Genomic DNA, 19,380 nt, shown 5'->3' with positions numbered 1-19,380 from the left:
TGTGGTGGTGGGGCGGGCGTCTTGGTCGACCAGCGTGATCAGTATGGTGGTGGGGCGGGCGTCTTGGTCGACCAGGGTGATCAGTATGGTGGTGGGGCGGGCGCCTTGGTCGACCAGCGTGATCAGTATGGTGGTGGGGCGGGCGTCTTGGTCGACCAGCGTGATCAGTGTGGTGGGGCGGTCGTCTTGGTCGACCAGGGTGATCAGTGTGGTGGGGCGGGCGTCTTGGTCGGTCGACCAGCGTGATCAGTATGGTGGTGGGGCGGGCGTCTTGGTCGACCAGGGTGATCAGTATGGTGGTGGGGCGGGCGTCTTGGTCGACCAGCGTGATCAGTATGGTGGTGGGGCGGGCGTCTTGGTCGACCAGCGTGATCAGTATGGTGGTGGGGCGGGCGTCTTGGTCGACCAGCGTGATCAGTATGGTGGTGGGGCGGGCGTCTTGGTCGGTCGACCAGCGTGATCAGTATGGTGGTGGGGCGGGCGTCTTGGTCGACCAGCGTGATCAGTGTGGTGGGGCGGTCGTCTTGGTCGACCAGGGTGATCAGTGTGGTGGGGCGGGCGTCTTGGTCGGTCGACCAGCGTGATCAGTATGGTGGTGGGGCGGGCGTCTTGGTCGACCAGGGTGATCAGTGTGGTGGGGCGGGCGTCTTGGTCGACCAGCGTGATCAGTATGGTGGTGGGGCGGGCGTCTTGGTCGACCAGGGTGATCAGTATGGTGATGGGGCGGGCGTCTTGGTCGACCAGGGTGATCAGTGTGGTGGTGCGAAAGGCGACCAGGTGGAGAATGTTGATGATGGAGGATGTTGATGGTGGAGGCTGTTCATGGTGGAGGATCTTCATGATGGAGGATATTAATTGTGAAGGATGTTCATGGTGATGTTGATAATAGAAGATCATGGTGATGTTGATGGTGGAAGATGCTGATGGTGATGGTGGAAATTGTTCTTGGAGACGTTGATGTTGGTGCAACACCACACTGATGTAGAAGGTGGAGGATGTTCATGATGACATTGATTGTGACGCTTCACCACACTGATGTTGATGGTGGATAATGCCCATGATGATGTTGAAGGTGCAAGATGTTCATGATGATGGTGCTGACAGGGAATGTTCAAGGTGATGTTGAAGGTGAAGGATATTCATGGTAATGATAAAGATACACTTCCACGCTGATGATGATGTTGAAGGATCTTTCTGGTGATGTTAATGGTGAAGGATATCTATGGTGATGTTGGCACTGGAGGATGTTCATGGCAATTAAGATTGAGGTGATATTGGGGATGGAGGATTTTCATGATGTTGAAGGATGATATTTATGGTGATGTTTATAGTGATGTTGATTCTTTGTGATGTTCATGATAGAAAATGTTCGTGGTGCCATTGAAGATTGAGGTTGATCGTGGTGATGTTAACGATGGATGATGTTCATGGTGATGTTGATGTTGAAGGATAATCATGATAATGTTGATGATGGAAGAATTATATGGTGATGATGGTGATGTTGAAGGATGATGAAAGATGTTCAAGATGATGGTGATAGTAGAGGCTATTCATGATACTGTTGATGGTATGGGATACTCGTGATGATGTTGTTAGTGTAGAATGTTCATGGTGATGTTTGTGTTGCAAGGTGTTAATGATGATGTTAATAATGGAAGATGCTTATGGTGATGATGTTGGTGGCAGATGACCACGATGTTGGTGATGATGTTGGTGGCGGATGACCATGATGTTGGTGATGATGTTGTTGGTGGAGAATGTTCATGATGATGTTGATAGTGAAAGGTGATCATAATGATGTTGATAGCCGTGGATGTTCATGGTGATGTTGATAGCCGTGGATGTTCATGGTGACACAGATGTTCGTTCGTTCTAACGGTGATACTATGAGTGAAATATGTTCACGATAATGTTGATAGTGGAAAATGAAGATGTTCATAGAGATGATAGTGAAGAATGTTTATGATGATGTTGGAAAAGGATGTTCATGGTGAAGCTGATGGTGAAGGATGTTCAAGGTAATGAAGGCAACAACCACACCAATGTTTATGATTGAGGATGTTGATGATGTTGGTTGTGGAGGATGTTCATGGTGATGTTAATGGTGAAGAAGGTTCATGGTGGTGACGAAGGTGCTTTACCACACTAATAATGCTGGTGAAGGATGTTAATTATGTTGATGGTGGAGGATGTTCATGACGATGTTGATGGTTGAAGATGATCATAGTGATTTAGATGGTGGAAGATGTTCATGGTAATGTTGATGTGGGTTCACCGTCACACGACCTCGACGGTGGAGGACGTTCTTGGTGATAGTAATGATGGAGGATGTTCATAATGATGCTGTTGGTGGATGTTCACGGTGATGTTGATAGTAGGAGAGATTCATGAAGATGTTTATGATGATGGAAGATGTTCATGGTGATGTTGACGGTGAAGAGTGATCTAGGTGATGTTGATTATAGAGGATGTTCATGGTGATATTGATGGTGAAAGATGTTCCTGGTGATATTGTTGAAGGTGAACCGCAACATTGATATTGATGGTGGAAGATGTTCTTGGTGATGTTGGTGAAGTAAGATGCTCATAATGATGTAAATAGTGGGTGATGTACATGGTGCAAGATGTTCATTTTAATGTTGATAGTAGATGTTGGTGGTGATGATGGTGATGTTGATCATCATACTGTTGAAGGATGTTCAAGACGATGTTAACGGTTGATGATGTTAATGGTGATATTGATATTGGGATATGTTCGTGATAATGTTGATGATGTAGGATGCTCATGGTGATGTTGATGGTAGAAGATATTCATAGTGATGTAGATGATGGAAGATGCTCATGGTGACGTTAACAGAGGAGGATGTTCGTGGTGATATTGATGGTTGAGGATGTTTATGTTGTAATGAATAGCTATGAATATCTATGGTAATGTTAATGTATGTGCTCTACTAGACTGATGTTAATCGTGGATGATGTTCATGGTGATGTAGGTAATGGCGGATGTTTAAGGTGACATTGATGTTGGATGATGTTAATGTTAACGTTGATGGTGGAAGATGTTCATAATGATAGTGGAGGATGTTCATGATGATGTAGGTGATGAAGGATGTTCAAGGTGATATTGATGTTGGATGATGTTAATGCTAACGTTGATGGTGGAAGATGTTCATAATGATAGTGGAGGATGTTCATGATGATGTAGGTGATGAAGGATGTTCAAGGTGATATTGATGTTGGATGATGTTAATGTTAACGTTGATGGTGGAAGATGTTCATAATGATAGTGGATGATGTTCATGATGATGTAGGTGATGAAGGATGTTCAAGGTGATATTGATGTCGGATGATGTTAATGTTAACGTTGATGGTGGAAGATGTTCATGATGATAGTGGAGGATGTTCATGATGATGAAGGTGCACTACCACACTGACACTGATGGTTGAGGATGTTGATGGTGATGTTGATGGTACAGGATGTTGATGGATGTTCTCGGTGATAATGAAGGTGCATGCCCACGTTGATGTTGATGGTGATGTTGATGGTACAGGATGTTGATGGATGTTCTCGGTGATGCCCACGCTGATGTTGATGGTGATGGATATTCATGGTGATGTTGATAGTTGAGGATATTCATATTGATGTTGATGACTGGGTGATGAATGGCAGCACAGTGGCGCTGATGTTGCTGGCTGGGTGGTGATGACTGCAGTGATGTTGATAGTCATAAATGATAAACATATGATTACAAGAGTGACGTTGATGGATGGTTGATAACGGCCATGAGATGGTAACGACTGGATAAAGATGGCCACAGTGATGGTCGTTTCTGATAATCACTCATTATCATCCGTGTGATAACCAAGTCATTAAAGTTGATAATGATTTCAATATCATCACAGTAAAGTGCATGATTTTGTGATGATTATCACAGTAATGTTGATGAGCGTCTGTCATTTACCATATAATACATTTATTATGTAATATTTTCCCATAATGATGTTGACTCAGAACTGTATGATGAATGCCATGGTATGAATGATGAACATGATCACTACTATAATCATACTGAGAACATCATGATAATCATGAGTGTGGCGGGGATGTGTGAGTGTGTGATCATCCCACTGTGACTCTGATAACTGTGTTGATGTGTGAGGATGACCTCATTGATGACGTGATGATGACCATCCTTACACAATGTTGACTACCCCCAGTGATGATGATCACGTGATGTGGTCCACAGACGTGATGTACACCTGAGGCATGTTTGAATATCATGCAAGAATTAGTGACATTGATGTCCTGGTTTTGTCTGCTGGTGTTGATGACGGTATGATGATAATGGTCATCTCATTGTATCGATGAATATTTGATGACTTTCGTCGAGTACTGATGACACATATGATAATAATAAACACGATGTTTTGATGGTTTTATGACGACAACACTAAAGTGTCTACGTTTTCGTGATGAATACGTAAGTGTATTGATGATGTCTGATCAGGTCAGTGTTGACCATGTGTTGTTTACTCTGGATGATTATAACATGTTGACCACTGTGTCATCATTACTGCACTGATGTTATGATGGTTTTGTGTACATTGATGCGTATATGATGGTTAACGTCGTGTACTGTGTGATCATACCGTCGATAAATGTGAGGATGATATGATTATCATCAATAGCGTTGGTTGATGATTATCTGATAATTACCACAGTGTGTATTACTCTGATGATTAGCGCCGTCTCATAATGAATCGTATGATGATTGCATGACTGGATATGATCAACGAACCATGATGACTCAGGCAGTATAACGAACTCTGCCTCGCACACTGACGAAGAGCCACTGATTAACATAGACAAGAAACTCCTGCCCACTGCATTATAATGATAATATGTTGACGTCTGATCTGTGATGATGTCAGGGTTACAGTGACGTCTGATCTGTGATGATGCTAGTGTACAGTGATGTCTGATTTGTGATGATGTCAGGGTTACAGTGACGTCTGATTTGTGATGATGTCAGGGGTACAGTGACGTCTGATCTGCAATGATGTCAGCTGTACAGTGACGTCTGATATGTGATGATGTCAGGGGCACAGTGACGTCTGATCTGTGATGATATCAGGGTACAGTGACGTCTGATCTGTGATGATGTAAGGGGTACAGTGACGTCTGATCTGTGATGATGTCAGGGGTACAGTGACGTCTGATCTGTGATGATGTCAGGAGTACAGTGACGTCTGATCTGCGATGTCAGGGGTACAGTAACGACTGATCTGTGATAATTCAGGGTACAGTGACTTCTGATTTGTGATGATGTCAGGGATATAGTGACGTCTGATCTGTGAAGATGTCAGGGGTACAGTGACGCCTGATCTATAATGATGTCAGGGGTAGAGTAACGTCTGAGCTACGATGATGTCAGGGGTAGAGTAACGTCTGGTCTGTGATGATGTCAGGGGTACAGTGACGTCTGATCTGTGATAATGTCAAGGGTACAGTGACGTCTGATCTGTGATTATGTCAGGGGTACAGTGACGTATGATAAGTGATGATATCTGGGTACAGTGACGTCTGATGTGTGATGATGTCAAGGGTACAGTGACGTTTGATCTGTGATGATGTCAAGGCTACAGTAACTTCTGATCTGTGATGATGTCAGGGATGCAGTGACGTCTGGTCTGTGATAATGTCAGGGATATAGTGACGTCTGATCTGTGACGACGTCAAGGGTACAGTGACGCCTGATCTGTGATGATGTCAAGGGTATTGTGACGTCTGATCTGTGACGATGTCAGGGGTACAGTGACGCCTGCTGTATGACGTTTTCAGAGGTATAGTGTCGTCTGATCTGTGAGGATAAAGAGGTATGATGAATCCTTACCAGTCTGGTGTGACCTGGAGTTAAGAAGTGTTTATGTAAATACCTGCCAACATGGCGTAACTTAGTGTACAGAAGTGTACATGTAAATCCCTGCCAATCTAGCGTATCTGTTAGTAAAGAAGTGTACATGTAAATCCCTGCCAATCTAGCGTATCTTTTAGTAAAGAAGAGTGTACATGTAAATCCCTGTCAGTCTGGCGTGACCTGGGGTAGAGAAGTCTATATGTAAATCCCTACATGTCTGGCGTGACACTGGAGTAAAGATGTGTACAAGTAAATCTCTGCCAATATGGCGTGAGCTTGAGCATAGAAGTGAATATGTAAATCCCTGCCAGTCTGGCATGACCTGGAGTACAGAAGTGTATATGTAAATCGCTGCCAGTCTCTCATGGCCTTGAGCAGAAAACGTATAGGTGAGTCCCTGCTAGTCAAGTGTGACCTGGAGTACAGAAATGTATATATAAATCCCTGCCAGTTTAGCGTGATCTGGAGTAGAAAAGGTATATGTGGATCCCTGCCAGTCTGACGAGACCTGCAGTACAAACGTGTACGTGACCTGGAGTACAGAAGTATATAAGTAAATCCCTACGAGTCTGGTGAAAACTAGAGGGTAGAAGTATACATGTAAATCCCTGCCAGTCTGGGGTGACCCGGAGTAGAAAATGTATTCGTAAATCCATGCCAGTCTGACGTGACCTGAAGTACATGAGAGTACATTTAAATCCCTGCTAGTCTGGCGTGACCTGGAGTAAAGAATCTTATATATAAATCCCAGCCACTCTGACGTGACCTGGAATAGAGAAGCGTATATGTAAATCCCCGCCATCCTGATATGACCTGGAGTACAGAAGTATACAAGTAAGTCCCTGCCAGTCTGGAATGACCTGGAGTACAGAAGTGTACATGCAATTCCCTGCCATTTTGGCGCGACCTGGAGTAGAAACTGTATATGTACGTCCCTGCCAATCTGATGAGATCTACAGTACAAAAGTGTACATGTATATCCCCCTGCCAGTCTGACGTGTACCGGAATACAGAGGTGTACACGTAAATCCCTGCCAGTATGGCATGACCTGCAGTAAAGAAATGTACATATAAATCCCAGCCAATCTGACGTGACCTGCGGAAGAGAAAAGTGTATGTAAATCCCTGCCAGTCTGACGTGAACTGGACTCCAGAAGCGTACACGTAAATCCCTGCCAATCTGGCGTTACATGGAGTACAGAAGTGTACACGTAAATCCCTGCCAGTTTAACGTGACCTTGAGCAATAATGTACATGTAAATCCATGCCAGTCTGACGTGACCTGGATTAGAGAAGTGTATATGTAAATCCCTGCCAGTTTCCCGTGACCTGGAATAGAAAATGTGTATGTAAATCCCTACCAATCTCACGTGACCTCGAGTACAAAAGTGTCTATATAAATCCCTGCTACTTTGACCTGACCTGGAGAACATAAGTGTATATGTAAATCTTTACCAGTAGGACGTGATTTGGATTACAGAAGTGTATATGTAAATCCTTGCCTAATTTGCATGACCTATAGTGCTGAAGTGTATATGTAAATCCATGCTAGTCTGCCGTGACCTGGAATGCAGAAATATACATGTAAATCTCTGCAAATCTTTCGTGACCTGGCGTAGAGAAGCGTACATGTAAATCCCTGCATGTTTGACGTGACCTAGAGTGGAAAACGTATATGTAAATCCATTAGAGTCTGACGGGACCTGGAGCACAGAAGTATACATGTAAATCCCTACCAGTCTGACGTGACCTGGAGTACAGAGGTATACATGTAAACCCCTACCAGTATGACATAACCTTGAGGACATGAGTGCTCATGTAAATCCCTACCAGTTTGGTGTGTCCTGGGGTAGAGAAGTACGTATGTAAATCCATACCAGTCTAAAGTGACCTGGAGTACAGAAGGGTACATGTGGATCTCTGTCAGTTTGGCGTGACCTGGAAAACACAAGTGTACATATAAATCTCTACCAGTATGACGTGACCTGAGCTGTACATGTAAATCCCTGCCAGTCTAGTGTGACCTGGATTTCCGAAGTGTACATATAAATCCCTGCTAGACTGACGTGACCTAGAATACATAGGTGTATATACAAATCCCTGCCGGTCTAATGTCACCTGGAGTATAGAAGCGTACATGCAAATCCCTGCTAGTATGGCGTGACCTGGAGTACAAAAGTGTACATGTAAATCCCTGCCAGTTTTCCGTGACCTGGAATAGAAAATGTATATACAAATCCCTTCCAATCTAGCGTAACCTGGAGTACAGATGTGTACATGTAAATCCCAGCCATTCTGGTGTGACCTTGAGTAGAGAAGTGTACGTGTAGATTCCTGCCAGTCTGGCGAGACCTGGAGTAGAGAAGTGTACAAGTAACTCCCTACCAATCTGACGTCACCTGTAGTACAGAAGTGTACATATAAATCATTGTTAGCTAGACGTGATCTTGAGTAAAAAAAATGTATATATAAATCTCCTCCAGTCTGGAGTGACCTGGAGTACAAAAGTGTATATGTAATCCCCTTGCCAATCTGGCATGACAGGGAATAGAAAATATATATGTAAATCCTCACCAGTCTCACGTGACCTGGAGGACAGAAGTGTACATGTAAATCCCTGCTAGTCTGACAAAACCTGGAGAATAGAAGTGTATATGTAAATCCCTGCCAGTCTGACGTGACTTGAAGTAGAGAGGTGTACTTGTAAATCCATGCCAGTTAGGCGTGACCTTGAGTAAAATTGTAAATGTAAATCTCTGCCAGTCTGGCGTGACCTGTAGTACAGAAGTGTGCATGTAAATCATTGTCAGTTACGCGTGAATCGAGTAGGAAATGTATATGTAAATCCCTCCCAGTCTGACGTGACCTGGAGTAAAGAACTGTACATGTAAATCCCTGCAATCTGGCGTGACCTGTAGTAAGTCAAGCTTCGTTCATTCACATTTCTCTTATATGGATTTTCCTTACTACCTCATCATAGTCCTTCACTATCTCATCAAGTCATTTGGTCTTTCCTCACCCACTGCCAATCTTTTCTCCTCTCCCATGGTTTTATTCAGGTCATACACCGTTCTGTAGCTGTTAGTATCATCAGTTTTGCACTTGCTCTCGTTTTGGCTGGTTTTCATTCACAGAGAGAGAGAGAGAGAGAGAGAGAGAGAGAGAGAGAGAGAGAGAGAGAGAGAGAGAGAGAGAGAGAGAGAGAGAGAGAGGGAGGGAGGGAGAGAGAGAGAGAGAGAGAGAGAGAGAGAGAGAGAGAGAGAGAGAGAGAGAGAGAGAGAGATCACATAGTCACATGGACCAAGTGAGGTGATCTGGCCTTTACACTACTGAAAAAGAATCAGTCTCCATAAAAGAAGTAGAGGGAATGAATAGTAAACAAAAGGCTCTTTCCCTACCCTTCACTCCCCCTAGCAGCACAGCGGTAGGGGAAGCAGGTACAAAGCAATGATTTGCATGACTAATGTGCCTGAAGACATTCTTTTCTCATACTTTTTATAGAAAAGTCAAAAGTTAGAATGAACGTGAATGTACCACGCATCCCATCATCAAAGATATGTATCCCTTCACTTTCTTTATAGAGACAATAATGAGGGTTGCCAGGGAGCTCCAGCCTCGTGACTGACCAAGGCTATGTTACTCCTGATGTGAAAGGATCAAATGATTCATTCTCGTTCCCTGAAAGCAGGCAACACAAGTTAGTCAATGTTTTCATGTTACCGCAGCATGACCAAGGCATCATCACTGGTTGCCAGAACATAATGATGTACGACTACTTTATGATGACTGGTTTAAAGAATTATTCAATATTGGAGAGTGACAGGTGACGATCAAGTCTAAATTTGAGCAGCTGTATCAACAGTGTTGCTCTCAACATGTTCAGGGAGCTTATTCCACGCGTCGAAAATGTTGTTGGCAAAGAAATATTTCGTGTTATCCAGATTAACTTGGCGACCTGTGAGTTTTAGTTCATTTACTTTCGTTGGCAGCACTGGTGCAACCGTAAAGAAATTTTCTATATCGATATTGTTGAATCTTTTGAGTATTTTGAAACTTTCTATCAAAATACCTTTGGAGCCGCCTCTGTAGAGTAAATAGATTCATTTCTCACAGGCTTTCCTTATATGGTTTTTAAGTAAGGAATTAATAAATTTTTGGGTCTTCTGCACTACATCCAATTTCAATGTCATAACTCAGTATATAATCGAATTTTTTTCTGAGTTTTCCTACTTGCAATAGCGAACGTTTGCCAAATTCTAGACCATTCAGCTGTTATCAAGATCCTCTTGTAATGTTAGCCTTTCTTCTTCAGTTATCATATCATTACCAATCATTGTGTCTTCCACAAAATGGACAGTAAATTATTCACCATTATTCATCATTATCAACAATTCTTATAATTTCTTCTCACATGACTGCCGTTTCCAGCGTTAGCGAGATAGCTCCAAGAAATGACTAAAAAAAAGGTAGCATTCGCTCATATCTGTTTTCTAGCTGTCATATGTAATACTTTGAAACCACAACTCCCTATCTACAACCAGACTCTACAGACCTATTCATTGTTTACCCTGGCCGCTTCACATGCCCTATTTCCGTCCTATGACAGCACGGTGTCCCCAGTCTACCACATCATTCGAATGCGCTCTTTTCAGTGCGCATGTTCAGGCACTGTTCACTTAGAATTTTTGTCCTTCCATCCTTCCATCTCGAATTCTGTCGACCCGTTCTCCTTGGTCCCTCCATCTCATACATAAAAATCCTTTTCATTAACCTTTCCTCACCCATTCCCTCCATACGTCCAAACCATTTCAGCACACCTTCAGATCTTAACTAAACTATTTTTACTACCATATCTCACACCATATGGTGTTCTCATACATTTAATTTCTAGCACTTCCACCGTCGTCCGCACATCTTCATCTATAGCCCATGCTTTATGTTCATGCAAAACTGTTGAAACTTCTATAATTACAAACATACCCATTTTTCCCCTTCCAGACAACGACTTCACTTTCCACACATTCTTCAGTGCAGCCAGAATCTTCGCCCCTTTACTCGTCCTATGACTCATTTACACTTTCATGGTTCCATTCGCTGCTATGTTCACTCCCAGATATCTAAAATACTTCACTTACTCCAATTCTCCTCAGCTCAAACTCATACCTTAACTAACCTGACACTCAACCCTGGTAAACCTAAGAGCTTTGCTTTTATTCACAGTTACTTTACACTTCCTCCTTTGATACACTCTACCATACTCAGTCACCTACTTCTTAAGTTTCTCACTCAAATCTGCCACTAGGGCTCTACCATAAGCAAACAAAAGCTGACTCACTTTCCAACCTCACTCATCCCCAATGAATTGCATTCTCGCCCCTCTCTCCAAGATTCCCATTTACCTCCCTCACCACCTCATCCATACACAAATCAAACAGCCATGGAAACATCACACTCCCATGCCATAAATCTTCACTTGGAACCGCTCACTATCCTCTCTTCCCACTTGTACACACGCCTTATATTATCATTGAAAATTCACTACTTCAAAAAGCTCTCCTTGCGCAACATATGTCCTTAAAACCATCTAAAAGGCATCTCTAATCAACACTATCATATGCTTTCTTTAGATCCATAAAGTCACATAAAATCCTTTTGTTTCTAAGAATTTCTTACACACATTCTTTAAAGCAAAGACTTGATCCACATAAATTCTAACACCTCTGAAACCACAGTCATCCTCCCCAGTCTGATGCTTTGTACAGCCATCACCCTCTCAATCAATACCCTCCCATACAACTTACCAGGTACACTCAACAAGCTTATGCCATTGTAGTTTGAAAACCTACCTTTGTCCCCCTTGCTCTTATACGATGGCACTATACATGCATTCTATCAATACTCATACACCTACCCATGATCCAAACATACACTAAAAACCTTAAGAAACCAAATCAACAACACAGTCACCTCCTTTCTTAACAAATTCAACTGCAGCGCCATCTATTCCAGTCACCTTGCCACATTTCATGTTATGTAAGGGTTTCACCACGTCTCCTGTCTTTACCAAACTCCTCTGCTCTCCCTGACTCTCAATTTGCATACCACATTGACCCAAACATCCTACATGGGTCACTCTATCTTCAATCACATTCAACAGTCCTCCAAAATACTGACTTCACCATCCCATCCTCCTCATATCTCTTAATATGGATGATAAAAAGTATTGGTCGCAGGAAGGATCCCTGAGGGACTCCAGTAGTACTGGAGAGAGAGAGAGAGAGAGAGAGAGAGAGAGAGAGAGAGAGAGAGAGAGAGAGAGAGAGAGAGAGAGAGAGAGAGAGAGAGAGAGAGAGAGAGAGATTATGGAGAGGTATTTTAAATACTTCGATGAATATCTTGCTCGTGGTGTAAAACAATTCGCGTATCACAGCTGACCTCGCTAAGGTCGTAAATCATAACTGGAATACAGATAAACGATATTGCTGCAGGTAACGTCATCTAGACATGAATAATTAACGAAACTCTTGTGTAATATATCTGTTGTGAAATATGATGAAATGAGAAATTGCTAATATTCTTCAGGAATTCACATACCATAACACGAATGTATCTATCATTCGTTACAGCAACGAACGTGTTATAAGCGGCTCCTGCTTAGGTCAAGATGAATTTGTTCTGACCATAACTGTCACACAGACAAATTGACAAGCTGGCCATATATTCAGGCAGTGACGGCTAATACAACATTTCAGTATTTCCCTACCAAACATTTTTTAACCAGCGCCATATTTACATAGAAATCATGAATCATTGGTAGTATATGTCCTTCATGTATTTGGTATTATTCGTTCACCTTAATGTAGCTAGTAAAGACTCTCTCACTGTCGACATTACAAAAAAAATATGTAGGAAATGGTAGGACTTACCCAGCAAGTTCCTCACGTGAAGTTGTATTCGTAACAATAAATGACAAAAGTTTAAGATGAAATGTTCGATACTCATGTCTCAGATGGTGAGTAATAGTAGCATGGGTGGTGTTGGGTAGGCTGTGGAGAGAATCAAATTTCCTTTATTTCATCTTGATAAAAGTGATAGCCCAAGGAACACTGACAACAACCTGTATTGCCGCTGGAGGAGATAAACCGCAAAGGCTTAAAGCAAAACTGTTCGAGATAATGATCATTGTACTTGGAAGTTGTCGGCTGTTGATCGGTCGGTATCCAGTATCGTTTACCACAAACATCGTAATTCAGTCATCTTCATCCATTTCTTTTATATACGACATTTAGCAATAATGGAACAGAGAACTAAATGATCAAAGATAAGTGTGATCTTTGCCCATAAATGAAACAAAGCGCCACCGACAACACCCATATCGGTGCACACGGAGAGTACAGAGATATATATGTAAACAGTCATACACACACACACACACACGCACACACACACACACACACACACACACACACACACACACACACACGCACACACACACACACGCACGCACACACACACACACACACACACACACACACACACACACACACACACACACATTCCTTCAGTCACGCAAACAAATGTACACACAATTACCTTTCTAAGGCTTCTCTCTCTCTCTCTCTCTCTCTCTCTCTCTCTCTCTCTCTCTCTCTCTCTCTCTCTCTCTCTCTCTCTCTCTCTCTCTTGTGAACTGGCTTGTCTGGTATCAGTTTTAATTAGCATTGAACACGTCATGATTAGAATCACGGCAGAAAAATGAAACGTCTGGGTATGTCACCCGTGTGGGGTCATAGGAAGGCTGGAATAATGGAGAAACATCACGACCAGCTGAGCCAACATCTGCCCCGCCATCATCATACACCCGCCACTGTATGCATGTATGTATGTATGTGTGTATGTATGTCCCTCCGGCTGTGGGGCTCAGGTCACCTGTCTGCTCCACTGGGTATGCACTGAGGGGAACTCAACGCGCTCTGTCACGAGGTAAGAGCCATGAAGAGGAAAGGCATATCTTTTGATGGCCATGGTATTAACGCTACATATATTCATAGAGTATCCTAGCCTGAGCCAGGTATCCATTTCATCGACCAGCCCCTAAGGGTGGATGAACAGCTGGGTAGATTGTGGATCGACTGCCGCAACTAGGATTCGAACCTATACGCTTAATTCTGGAGGGGCCCGAGAATGCGTCACTTCTAGGAACTTTAACCACTACACCAGAGAATATTCTTAACAGTGTTGGTATTGTCGAAGTCTACATTCACATTTAAGCTTTGAGCTTTGCATAGGTGGGGACCTAAAGCAAAATTATATCTACATGGAAGAACTAAAAGATTCATGGTATCCTCTCACATTCCCTTTAAGCGATTACAGTTTTATCTATAAATGAAGATTTGATAGCGGAGAAAAGAAGTTAGGTAAGACAGGGGAAGCGGAGGCGGATATTATAAAGGAGAGACGAATAAGTAATGAACTAGTACATGTTTCCTTATGGTTCATCAGAGCTGTAGGCACCAAGCTGATGAGAGAAGATTTGTCCAGGGACGATCTAGGGATCCTACCATTCTATATAATCAAACACAACCCACTAAATAAATGTACTCGCCTCAAGAACTCATTTTCTTTGTTTCTTTTTTATTGATTTCTATAGTACTACATCTTTACTATACTCTTGGGCATACAACTTAGAGAAATAAGAAGGTATTCTTCTGCTTCATGGCAACAGTGTAGTTTAAGTAACTAAATTTTAGTGTCAACTTCTCTGAATCTTGTAAACAGTTTTTAAAGAGGAAAATCTTGATTTATCAACTTCTTTGGTGTTAATATTCTGAGTCATTATGATGATTTACGACATAATGTACATATGTTCAGAATGTTACAAATTTACATGACAATTATTTGCAGTACCATTGGTGAGCTGGATAAATGATGAATATAAGAATTTGTTTTGGGCGGACATGCATGACGGTGAGGGCAAGTAGTATGATGTAGCCAAGCCTCCTGACCTACCCAACCATGACGTAGCCAAGCCTCCTGACACACCGAACCATGACGTAGCCAAGCCTATTGACCTAACCCAACGATGACGTAGGCAAGCCTCCTGACCTACCCAACCATGACGTAGCCAAGCCTCCTGACACACCGAACCATGACGTAGCCAAGCCTATTGACCTAACCCAACGATGACGTAGCCAAGCCGCCTGACCCACCCAACCATGATGTAGCCAAGCCTCCTGACCCACCCAACCATGACGTAGCCAAGCCTCCTGACCCACCCAACCATGACGTAGCCAAGCCTCCTGACCCACCCAACCATGACGTAGCCAAGCCTCCTGACCCACCCAACCATGATGTAGCCAAGCCTCCTGACCTAACCTACCACCACAGCCGTTGTAAAACTTACCGTTACTTTAACCTAAGAAAACAATATCAAATATTTCCTCGACATAGAGATATGATGATATCCTTAACAGTGAACATATACATAAACATTTTTCTATATGATTATTTTCGTGTCAGTATGGACTTGAATATTAATGTAGTGGGAATATTCATAATAAGCTTAAGTCATGTGTTGAATACAATATACTAACGCTGTCTAGTCTTAACAGATCATGAGTGTCTGATACAGATTAATGCACCGTACAACTGAAGCTTTGAATGAAATGTAACACCACATAATGAGCTCGACATTACGCCATAAACATTGTAAATCGTTCCTTTTTCCTCTGATAATGAGAAGTCGTATTTCAAACACGAACACTTGAAAGCATATTTGGACCACATAGAATCTGTCTAACGTGATATGAGTGCGTGAATCTATATATCAGCAAAGATGTTTAATAAGAAACTGCTTTAATCATCATCGCCACTTTACTGTTAAGACAACACACGATTCTTTGATAATTCTCTTGTTCTCGTAGGTTCATGGGTTAAAGCAGGAGCTTATAAGGTCTTACAAATTCACAAGTCTTTCTAGTCACTGGAAGAGTTTACAACTACCGTTGAGAGGAACCATTGAAGGAGTTGTCAAACTGTCGTTACCAGCTCCGGCTAGATGTGCTGCCACGTTAGTATGCACACCAGGGGACGCGCTGCCTCGATTTTGACCTTTCGAAAGAATGGAAGATATCCCAGCTCTCCTCACTGTCTCCAGATAAGCGGAGTTCTTCTGTTCATGTATGAAGCATAATCGAGGAAGGTAATGGTTTTGTTCATACATAAGAAGTTCTCAGTACCTGCAGTGGTGACGTATTGTTTGCCCTGATTCCTGTTTACCCTAAGCCGGTTGAACGAACTTCGTCCTGTTCAAATTACGGGTTTTTCCGTCATACACACTGTAGTCTGTACGGTATATATCCGTACAACATTGCTATCTAAGTGTGGATATGTCCTATAAGTTGCTAAGATAATAACCTAAATCTATCTTGACGTATCATGAGAGTTCTGGTGGGCCAGGTGGCTGATCGTTGTGCCTATCAACAGCCACGATCATTATGACCATCAGCGTCAAGATACTCCCACTAACCGGAAATTTATCATCTTGCCCAAATGTTATGGATATATTTATGTTCTAATACATCCTCACTATACATGTGGTCCTTACAATGGTTTATACTAGGTATGGGGAGGAAATGCTTACGGAATGGAGGTCTATGTAGCAACCATAGACAGTGTAAGATCATGTTTTTTTCTCCCTTTAAGAGAGGCTGCGTTTACTGTATGATCACTTCCCACACCGTGGACTTTAACATCACAGGATGTTGGCTGAGGCTGAGTGTTAGAAGGCAGCTCACTGGATGATGACTGGATGTTGAATATTAGGATTCAATTCTCGTCCTTTTTCAAGTGATGATACTCATGTGGCGGTTGATGACATGGACGTATGATCACTGGAGATGTAACTGTTTAAGGTGATGTGACTAAGTAAAATTCAGGTAAACAAACTGAACATAGTAAACTATGTATACCTCCTGGTGCTAAGTAAAATTCAGGTAAACAAACTGAACATAGTAAACTATGTATACCATCTGGTGCTAAGTAAAATTCAATTTAACAAAAACAACTTAGTAAACTATGTTTACCTCCTGATGCTAAGTATAATCCAAGTAAACAAAATGAACTTAGTAAACTATGTTTACCTCCTGATGCTAAGTACAATCCAAGTAAACAAAATGAACTTAGTAAACTATGTTTACCTCCTGATGCTAAGTACAATCCAAGTAAACAAAATGAACTTAGTAAACTATGTTTACCTCCTGATGCTAAGTACAATCCAAGTAAACAAAATGAACTTAGTAAACTATGTTTACCTCCTGATGCTAAGACCACGTTGTAGACTGACGCTCCTTAAGGATGAGGTCGATGGGTCAGAGATTCTGAATGTTATGACTGATTCATTTTCTTCCTTCAAAGGTAAGTTCAAAAGTTTTTTTCTTAGAATCTGATTAAACTTTATATGTAAGCTATATGGATTTAGTTGTAATATTCATATCAAGCTTTAAGTACATCGATCTGTGTATCATCACAATTCCAGTTGTTACCAGTCCCCGTACAACGGGATTCAAACCCTTGCATTCCCGAGATCTCGGGATCCAGCAAAGGAATACTTAGGAAAATGAAAATATCATTAAAGAAAGATCATGTTTAATCTGGGTAAAGTGGAATACAAATTGTATGAGTTATGAAACAAACTTTATGAAATGTGAAAACCTAGCGTTCGTCAGTGAAATTAATGATAATGTTAAAATTGTAATTCTGTTCTATTGGAACTCCTTATCTTAATGATATCACAGAAATAATCATGGTAATGAAATATGATACAATGTATAATGAATATGGGGAAGAACAGTTTGGAAATGTCTTAGGAATAAGATTAATGTTGGTGAGAGGAGAACTCAGGAAGAAGCAATATTACTCTTGAAGCAGAAGTTGTGGAAGTGTGTGAAAGAGTGTAAGAAACTGAATTTCAGAGTTATGAGGATGAAAACATAATATAGGTGGCTGCTAGTGCTTATGCACCTGGTCATGAGGAAAAAAAAATCATGAGAGTCAAATATTTTGGAGAGCGGTTGTGTCAGCATGTCAGCAGTTTTCATGCCAGAGACCAGGTATTAGTGATGAATGATTTGGATGTAGCAGTAGAGAATATAATGGGGGGGGGGGGGGCATTGGGTATTAAGTGTTATTACGAATGATAATAGTTAAGTGCTTATGGAGTTGTGTGCTGGAACAGACTGGTGATTGGGAATACCTGCTTTAGAAGAGAACATACACAAGTATGCGTATGTGAGTAGAAAAGATTGTCAGCGGACATTACTGGATTATAAATCAATTGATAAGCGTGTGAAAATGACATTTTTGGATGCAACTGTGCTAAGAGAGGTAGCTAGTGGGATGTCTGAACACTGTCCTGTAGAGGCAAGGGTGAAAGTTTTAGTAAAAGAGGAAAGAATATCGGTGGGATGCAATTGACTAAATCAAGTGAGCTTTAAAACGAGTCTTGTGTGAAGACATAGCAGCAGAGACTGAGTATAGAGAGGCAAAGGATGAGGGTAAAGAAGCCAGGGGTGTTGGTGAGATATAAGAGGATTTAGGGAAGCCGTGCTGGCATATGTGTGAGAGAGAAGAGAGAGAGAGAGAGAGAGAGAGAGAGAGAGAGAGAGAGAGAGAGAGAGAGAGAGAGAGAGAGAGAGAGAGAGAGAGAGAGAGAGAGAGAGAGAGAGAGAGAGATGCATGTGGCATGCGAAAGGAGGGAGGAGGGAAGAATAGAAAGGGTATTGAGCTGTGGGAGGAAGAAGGAAAGTTGCTGATGAAAAAGAAAAGAGGCGTTTGGGTGGTACTTACAGGGAAGGAGTGCGATTGATTGAGGGAAGTATAAGACATAGCGGCAGGAGGTAAGGGAGGAAAGTGCAAGGGTTGAAAAATATGGCAATAAATTTTAGGAAAAAATGAAAAGATGTTTTGGAAGGCGGTAGATAATGTGCGAAAGACAAGAGAACAAATGGGGACATCGGTGAAGGGGGCAAAGGGGGAAGTGATAACAGAAATTAATGAAGTGAGGAGATGGAGTGAGTATTTTAAAGGACTGTCAAATGTGTTTGATGATACAGTGGCAGATGTACGGTGTTTGTTTCAGGGTGGTATGCGAAGTGAGAGTCATGGAGAGTGGTTTAGTGAAGAGAGAAGAGGTGGAGAAAACATTACGTAGAATGAAACGTGAAAAGGCGGCTGAAATGGGTGGTAATGCGGTTGAATTTATTGAGACAGTGGTTGATTGTGCTGTTGATTGCTTAGTTAGGATTTAGCTTACGTATGGATTATGATCAGATGCCTGAGGAATGGTGGAATTCATGTATAGTGTCATCATATAAAGGCAAGCGGGATAAAGGTGAGTGTTCAACTACAGATGTATAAGTTTGTTAATTGTACCTTCTAAGTTGTGATATGATTTTTTCTGCAA

The sequence above is a fragment of the Panulirus ornatus genome, chromosome 69 (genome assembly GCF_036320965.1).
Source record: "Panulirus ornatus isolate Po-2019 chromosome 69, ASM3632096v1, whole genome shotgun sequence".
Classification (NCBI taxonomy): Eukaryota; Metazoa; Arthropoda; class Malacostraca; order Decapoda; family Palinuridae; genus Panulirus; species Panulirus ornatus.
The sequence above is the reverse complement of the archived record's forward strand: the minus strand, read 5'-3'. Positions refer to the sequence as shown.